This window comes from Rhincodon typus, chromosome 33, assembly GCF_021869965.1.
Source record: "Rhincodon typus isolate 14 chromosome 33, sRhiTyp1.1, whole genome shotgun sequence".
Lineage (NCBI taxonomy): Eukaryota > Metazoa > Chordata > Chondrichthyes > Orectolobiformes > Rhincodontidae > Rhincodon > Rhincodon typus.
The window spans coordinates 23,812,056-23,820,506 of record NC_063364.1 but is presented as its reverse complement, the minus strand read 5'-3'; the positions used below and the strand labels follow the sequence as shown (position 1 = coordinate 23,820,506).

At 39.1% G+C, this 8,451-nt stretch overlaps 1 long non-coding RNA gene across 1 annotated transcript in view; it reads right to left on the bottom strand.

The window, feature by feature from the left end:
• Nucleotides 1-3,899: 3,899 nt before the first annotated feature.
• Nucleotides 3,900-8,451, bottom strand: part of LOC125486811 — a 54,280-nt gene continuing 49,728 nt past the window's right edge. The window contains exon 3 of the long non-coding RNA XR_007265440.1: nucleotides 3,900-4,675. This is a non-coding gene — a long non-coding RNA (uncharacterized LOC125486811). The remainder of the gene's footprint in view (nucleotides 4,676-8,451) is intronic.

Here is an 8,451-nt window from a genome sequence, read left to right as displayed (position 1 = left end):
TTATTCCTAATTTTCTTTTCATGTTTCCACCTGCACTTTATATATTGGTCTAGGGGCTCTGCCATCTTGAACCCTAAGTATCTGCCATAAGTTTTTCTTTTTCTTCTTAATCCTCACCTTCATATCTCTTGACATCCTGGGTTTTCCATTATTGGTCCCACCCTTTGTCTTTACATTTACCCTGCACTCTTGCTATTTCCTCCTCAATTGCTACCCACTGCTTTTACACAGTTTTATCTACAAGTCCACTTATCCACTTTATCTCCAGTCCACTTACACCAAAGATCCTAGAGTTTGAGCACTATCAAAATTAATAGCAATCCATGTGCTTATACTAATCCCCCAACCATTGAGCTCCAGGGTGCCACCTGTTCAACCCTGAGCTTGGGATTTCATCTTATACCCAGTCAATCACCAATATTTGCTTCCTTCCATCCTGTATTTCATTCTTTGCCTTCATCATTCCCTCAACATCTTGAGTCCCACTCCAGGGCTTAAATATAAAAACCATGATGTGGCACTGAAGAGAATATTGCAAAGTCAGAGATACCATCTTACAGATGATTCATGTAACTGAGGTCTACCACACTCTGTCAGATCATTGTAAAAAAGTCCCATGGTACTACTTCAAAGGAGAACATGGATGTTATTACTAACATCATGGCTAATATTTCCCTGTGAATCAAAATTACAATAAACAGATTGCTTGGTCATTATCACGTTGTTGTTTTGGAGTTGCTAAGCTCAAATTAGCTGCCACATTTCCTACATTACAACAGTGACTACACTTCAAAAAATACTTAATTGGTAACAAAGTACCTTGAAGAAAACATGAGAGATGAAAGTGCTATACAAATGCATATCTTTCTTTCTTTCATCACATCAAACTATCCAAATCCCTTAGACTAGATGTAAACCATGGTACTCATTATTCCATTCATATATTATCCAAAGTCCTTAGATTGTACCATGCAACCAAGGATCCATTGTTCCACATATAAATCAATCAAAATCTTCAATCAGAATTCAGCTTATGATGTATTCTTGTTGTTTTTCATTTCTACATATATGACATGGGGATGTAATTTATCAATAAAAATACTTATGCATTTGAAATTATGCAATGATCTGGAGAGCAGGAGAGGGGAAAGGCTGCTGTAGGGTTGATAGGCATACATTTCCTGTGCTTTTCTGCTGTACTGATGATTATCTGCAATCCAGTCCTTACTGTGATGTGAAATCTGTCCTCACAAATGGATCCTGGAAGTATATAATGGATGCTACTTTGTAGCTGTCGCCTTGGAAACACTTTGATATCTAAGCAAATATCACTAATGGAATATGCATGTTGCTTTCATTAGCCCATTGATACTTTCCTATTAACCCAGACTTCTGACACTGCACGGTTTAAGAATTATGTACTAACTGTTCAAAAAATGTCAGGGTTTTTTTTTTGCATTTTTTTAGTCATGAAAGATGAGCCTTTAGAATTGTCTTTCTCTAATATCCTCTTCCCCTGTTCTGAAAACATTGGGATATAAGATTTTTTTTTCCTTTATTCATTCATGGGATGAGGGTGTCACTGGCCAGGCAGCATTTATGGCCCATCCCTAATTGCCCAGAGGGCAGTTAAGAGTCAACCACATTGCTGTGAGTTTGGAGTCACATTTCAGCCAGACCAGGTAAGGATATCAGTTTCCTTCCCTAAAGAACATTAGTGAACCAAATGGGTTTTTCCGACAATCAGCAATGGATTCATGTTCATCATTAGATTCTTAATTCCAGATATTTATTGAATTCAAATTTCACCATCTGCTGTGGCGGATTCGAACCCAGGTCCCCAGGATATTAGCTGGGTCTCTGGATTAACAGTCCCGTAATAATACCACTTGGCCATTGCCTCCCCTACAAGATCTGCAAAGACTAACTGCTCTCTGGCATTATGTGCCTCCACTCATCAGTTGTTGGTGGGGTCTGTTTGAAATTTGTGCATGTATTATGCTTTAGCTGTGGTTCAATAATTCTGCTCATTTCCTTTCTTGGGCTTCCCTGTGTTCTGCTCTAACATTCTCATCCTTTGAGAGTAGCATGGTGGGTCAATGGTTAGCACTGCTGCCTCACTGTGCCAGGGACCCATGTTTGATTCCTGCCTTGGGCAACTATCTGTGTAGAGTTTGCATTTTCTCCCCATGTGAAATAGCTGCACAGAGACTGGTATGTGCACTGTGCAAGGATTCTGACCAGCCAGCTCAGAGCAAGTCCCTACAATGAGGAGATTCTCTGAATCTTCCATTTATATTGGTCAGCCAGGGCTTCCTGATTGGACCCAGTTAACAACCCTAATCAGGGATCTCATAGTCAGTGAAATCTAATCTAATTCATATCAACAAGCTATTCATTCATGAGGGCCTCACATTGAACACAATCCTCGCTTCCCCTCATGTCCAAGCACTGATCAAGAGCAGGAGTTCTGGTTGATTTTCTCATCCTAATAGAGGCATAGTGTTACCAATTGTGGTTCTCTGTACTATTAAACCAACAAAGATATGTAAATTGTTGCACCCTAACACCATCGCTGGGTTCTTAGCATCTCTAAAACCCTAATTCTTTCAATGAAAGAAAGAGGCATTATATAAAAGACAAAGAAAATTGTAGAATCATTGAATTGTGTGGAAGCAGGCTAAATACACTGGCAGGAGCGTCGTGTTTTCTTTCAGAAATTTCAAAGAAAAGAACCGTCTTTGCAGTTTAAGAAGTTTGCTTCCTCTGATTATTTCTAAAATGGTATATATGGAAAAGTTATCTCTACAAAACAAAACAGTTCACGTATATTGTAAGAACATTGCGAGAAATTTGCGGCACATCTGACATTGAGGAGTGCATGCTGCTTGTTTCGAGGAGAGAGTGGAAAATTTCTTCCCCTTTCACATAGGTGATCTTCACCTCAACAGCCACGGTCAGTAAAACTTCACTCATACAAACATGAATGTGTAATCGTAGTCTCACAGCTTTGAGTCCTTTTGTATAAGTGTTCAATTTCAGAAATTTGTTTAGCTGAAAAAGTCAAACTCTTGTTTTAAACAACCATTGAAAAACATCAAGTGTTGCTGCAATGTGTCAGTGTTCGTGCATGGAATGACTTGTGAACATTGAGAAATCTGCTATTTCACTGGCTAATTGAGTTACTATCCTGCTCATTCCATATATTAATTGCCATTCACTAATGGTTTCTGGTCCTGCAAAACACATCACCTGGTTAATGAAAAGATTGTCATTTATAAGCATATTTTACTGAAAATAAAGTGAATGCCTGGGTTCCTTGTTTGCTGATTCCATTATCACTACAAGTGTGTGTGTGTGGTGAACATGCATTTAACATTTAATACGTGAAGGACATTAGTTCAGGGAAATGGAACACTTCCATTTTAGACACCCTGTGTCAACATCAAACACTTTTTAAATTTGCTCCAGGATGGGTTAGGTGCAAAGTACAACACCTATACTTTCCTTCAAGTGCTGTCAGGTGAAGAATAGAATGTGTTAGATGCAGAGTGAAGCTTCTTCCATACTGTGCTTCAAGCATTAAAAAAGCCTTTTGCTTCACTAATGTGTTGTCCTTCCATTTTCCACATCATTCACATTGTCCAATTAATGCCAAATGGGTCACAGCTAAATTTGAGCTCACATTTTTACTAAGAATTTGTTCGCCACTGCCTCAACTTCAGTTTATATCAAATCCATGCATAGCAGAGGTGAGAGTTTCATCATATGATGTATTAAACATTTCAGAAGCAATACTAAATTGACTTGTTCGTAGAAAAAAAACACATTTAAAGAAAAATAATTTGAGATAATGAGTTTCTACAAAGAGATCCAATTTACTAAAAAACAAGCTTTCTTTTCTACAATTGTTGTTTGGTAATATAACTTTAAAAAATGTGTATTCTCCAGAAGGAAGTTTACTATTAGCTGAAGTACTGACCAGTTTATGATTTCCTTCTGGCACTTAGCCTAAGAGGTCAATCTTCTGATGTTAACTTTGAAAGGGAGGCATGGCTGACAGTTTTACCATTGACAGATTACAATGAAACCAATTCCTGTCCTCTTCTAACATGAAAATGTTACAGCAGTGATCACTGAATCTAATCAAAATGAAAGCCTAACCCAGTGTCCTTAAAGCTGATTGTACCACTTCTCCCTCTGACCTGACAAATTTACCAGATTGAATTTGGGAGTCAAAACCAAGATCTTCCTTTTCTAACAGGTAAGGTTCTGCAGTAATTAATTTTACAAACAAGGGTTACCTATCGGTTTCCTACTGGCTGAAGGTCAACCATAAATGAATCAAGGATTATGATGAAAAGGCAGCAAGATGGAGTTGAAAATTATTAGGTCAGTCATAATCTCATTGAATAACCGAAGAGACTTGATGGGCTGAATGGCCGACTTTTGCTCCTATGTCTGATGGTCTTAGAGTCTTTTTCCATTGTATAAACTACTGAAGACTTATTTCAGCACAAAGCCCAGTTATATCCCTGAAAATCACATTCTAGATGGAGGCTGCAACCATGTGAGCCAATCTGGATTCAGCACCTCATACGTCTTCAGTCAAGCTATCCTCATGAGGCTGAAAATTCTTCCATTGCACATTGTTCATTCAACACAGCTTTGAGGCCTGTGGAAAAATAATGAAGGAGAATATTAATAAAAGAGATAATATGGTCTCTCAGGTGTTCTGTATGAGAAGCGACTGGACAGGAATGTTTGATAAGGAGGAAATTTGTTGCTCCTGGCTAGGGGTATCACACGAAGAATTTGCAGATTCATGTTTTATTAACTAGAAGCTTGAATATTCTGAATATAAGGTAAGCAGCAGCAGACCTTAGCTTTCCTGATGTACATTTAAACTAAAATCAGGGCCCAGTAATGATAAACTAGACTAAAGCCATATGAAATTGAAATATAATTAAAAGGTTGGTCATTTCTCCAATGAGACCTGAGCAGATAGCAGAGGTGCTTGTTTAGTGCCAACTCTTTAAGAAACGCAAAGTTTGTTCGATTTACTTGATGCATGCCTTATTTTATCATATACCCAAAGTCCGAAGCACATAAGATCCTGATGGGATTTGACAAGGTGGATGGGAAGAGGTTCTTTCCCCCTGTGGGAGAATCAGGAACCAGAAGTTTAAAAATAAGGGGTCATCCATTTAAGCTGGAGATGAGGGGAATTACTTTTCTCAAAATGGGTAGTGTGTCTTTGGAAATCCCCTTCTTGAAAGGCAGTAGAAAAAGTCTTTGCTTATTTTTAAGGCAAAGGTAGATAGATTCTTGAAAAGCAAGGGAGTGAAAGGTTATTGGGGTTCAGCAGAAATGTGGAATAATCAGAATAATCATGATCTTATTCAGTGGTGGAGTTGGGTTGAAGGAGATGCGGAGATCCAAAATTAAAACACGAAAGTGCGGGACAGCCCGCATCTATGGAGAGAGGAACAAATTTAATGCTTCAAGTCCAATATGATGTGTGGGATTGGCCTGTGAAACCTGGGGTTCCCCATAAAATACACCCAGTATTAAACGTCAGCAACAACAAATAATTTTAGAAATGTGAGTAAAGAATTTAGCATTTACTGCATCTCACTTGGACCAATAGCAGTTCTTTGCATTTAACTAAGCTTATCCCATTTCCCCAAATCCTTTCATATTCTCTCTTCACAAAAGTTTGTCAATTCCTCTTTAAATGTTATTACAATAGTCACTTGTGATAAAGTATCCTCTGCTTCATGGAAATAGTTTATTAAATAAAATATGAGGTCATATTTTAAAGGAGAAATTGATTAGCCATGATCTCACTGAGTGGTAGAACTGGCTGAAGGTATTAAATGGGCAAACTCCTGTTGTGTTTCAAGGCTTTTGAAATTGAACAAAGCAGCTTGAGCTGAATATGTTTTCCCATGTTGACACAATGGACATGAAGCTGAAGATGTGCCTCAATGTCTGATACATACATGAGAAAAATATTCCAAAACTTTGAAAGCTCATCTGCACAACAAGTTATTGCAGAAATTACATGTTAGAAGGCGAAGCTGTAACCAATTATAAGTGTGTGCAAACTAAATAGAGATGACTTCAGATTAAAAACCAATAGAACTGCGGATGCTGTAAATCAGGAACAAAATCAAAGTTGCTGGAAAAGCTCAGCAGGTCTGGCAGCATCTGTGGAGGAGAAAACAGAGTTAACGTTTCGGGTCCAGTGACCCTTCCTCAGAACTCAAGATGACTTAAGATTAATTCAGTATATCTGGTCGGCATGGACGAGTTGGAATGAAAGGTCTGTTTTTGTGCTGTACATCTCTGTGACTCTATGAATTTCAGCTTAGTTAAAAACATGAAAACCTGATTAAAAATGAAAACAATAGATTAAAATCTCATTACAAACACTGAGATTTTTTTGAATTGCAAAGATTAAGCATAGAAGGGCAGAAAATGTTCTTTCTTAACTACCATTTGTGTTGAAGAGAGGGAACTTCCCACCACTCAGATAGATTAAGAGGCCAGGGCACAAGGAGGCAGTATTAGCATAGAAAAATGCTGGATAGAGGTTTGTTTAAAAGTGATGGAGAGAAATAATGAAGAAATGTAACTGCATTAGTAATTCTGAGGCCAGGATTAATGATCTGAGGACATGAGTTCAGCCCCACCACAAGAATTAAGGAATTTAAACTGAATAAACAAATCTTGACTAAAAGCACATAATAGTGACCTCGAAATTGTTGGATAGTTGTTTAAAAAGAACAAATAGAAGTATGGGACAGGAACAGGCCATTTGGCCCTCCAAGCCTGTGCCAATCATCATGCCTTGACTAAACTAAAAAATAAACCTTCTGCCCTTATTCAATCCAAACCCCTCTATTCCCTCCCTATTCATGTAACCATCCAGACACCTCTTAAATATCGCCAACACGCCTGCTTCCACCACCTCCTCCGGCAGTGCATTCCAGGCTCCGACCACCCTCTGCATGAAAAACCTTCCTTGCACAACTCCCTTAAACTGTTGACCTCTCACTTTGAACCTGTGCCCCCTTGTAAGTGAAACTTAAACCCTGGGAAAAAACCTTTGACTATCCACCCTATTCACACTTCTCATAATTTTGTGGACCTCTATCAGCCTCCTCTCAGACTCTGCCTTTCCAGTGAAAACAATTCTAGTCTTTTTAATCTTTCCTCATTGCCAATGCCCTCGAGACTGGGCAACATCCTGGTGAACCTTCTCTGTACTGTCTCCAAAGCTTTCTCATCCTTCTGGTAATGTGGCGACCCAAACAGCACACAATACTCCAAATACGGCCTAACAAGGGTGTTATATAGCTGCAAAATAGTTTGCCAGCTCTTGTACTCCATGCCCTGGCCGATGAAACCAAGCATGCCATATGCCTTCTTAATCACTTTGGCTACATGTGTTGCCACTTTTAGGGAACTGTGGACCTGCACGCCCAGATCCATTTGTATGTTAATGTTCTGCCATTTACAATAAAATTCACACCTAAATTTGATCCTCCAAAATGCATCACCTTGCATTTGTCTGGATTAAATTCCATCTGCCATTTCTGCGCCCAAGTCACCTATCTATCTATATCCTGTTGTATACTTTCATAATCATTAGCATTATCAGCAACTCCGCCAATCTTCATGTCATCTGCAAACTTAATAATCAGACCACCCACATTTTCCTCCAGATCATTTACATATACTACAAACAACAGAGGACCCAAGACTGATCCCTGTGGAACACCACTAGTTACCAGTCTCCATTCTGAAAAACACCCTTCCACTGCTACCCTCGGTGTTCTATGACCAAACCAGTTTTGTATTCATCCAGCCAGCCTACCCCAAATCCCATGTGATTTTAGTTTCTGAACCAATCTGCCATGTGGAACTTTATCAAATGCCTTATTAAAGTCCATATAAACTACTTGGCACAGCTCTTCCCTTATCAATTATCTTTGTCACCTCTTTAAAAAATTCAATCAGGTTGGTGAGACATGACCTTCCCCGTACGAAACCATGCTGCCTGTTGCCAACTAGTCCATTTCTTCCAAATGTGCATATATCCTGTCCCTCAGTATCTTCTCCAAGAGCTTCCCCACCACAGATGTCAGCCTCACCGGCCTATAATTTCCTGGATTATCCCTGCTTCCTTTCTAAAACAAGGGAACATAGAATAGCCAATGTTGTTCCTTTGTTTAAGAAAGGTGGCAAGGATAATCCAGCTAATTACAGGCCAGTGAGCCTTAAGTCAGTGGTAGGGAAATTATTGGAGAGGATTCTTCGAGACAGGATTTACTCCCACCTGGAAATCACTGGGTGTGTTAGCAAGAGGGAACATGGTTTTGCGAAGGGGAGGTCATGTCTCACTAACTTGGTTGAGTTTTTTGAGGAAGTGATGAAGAGGGG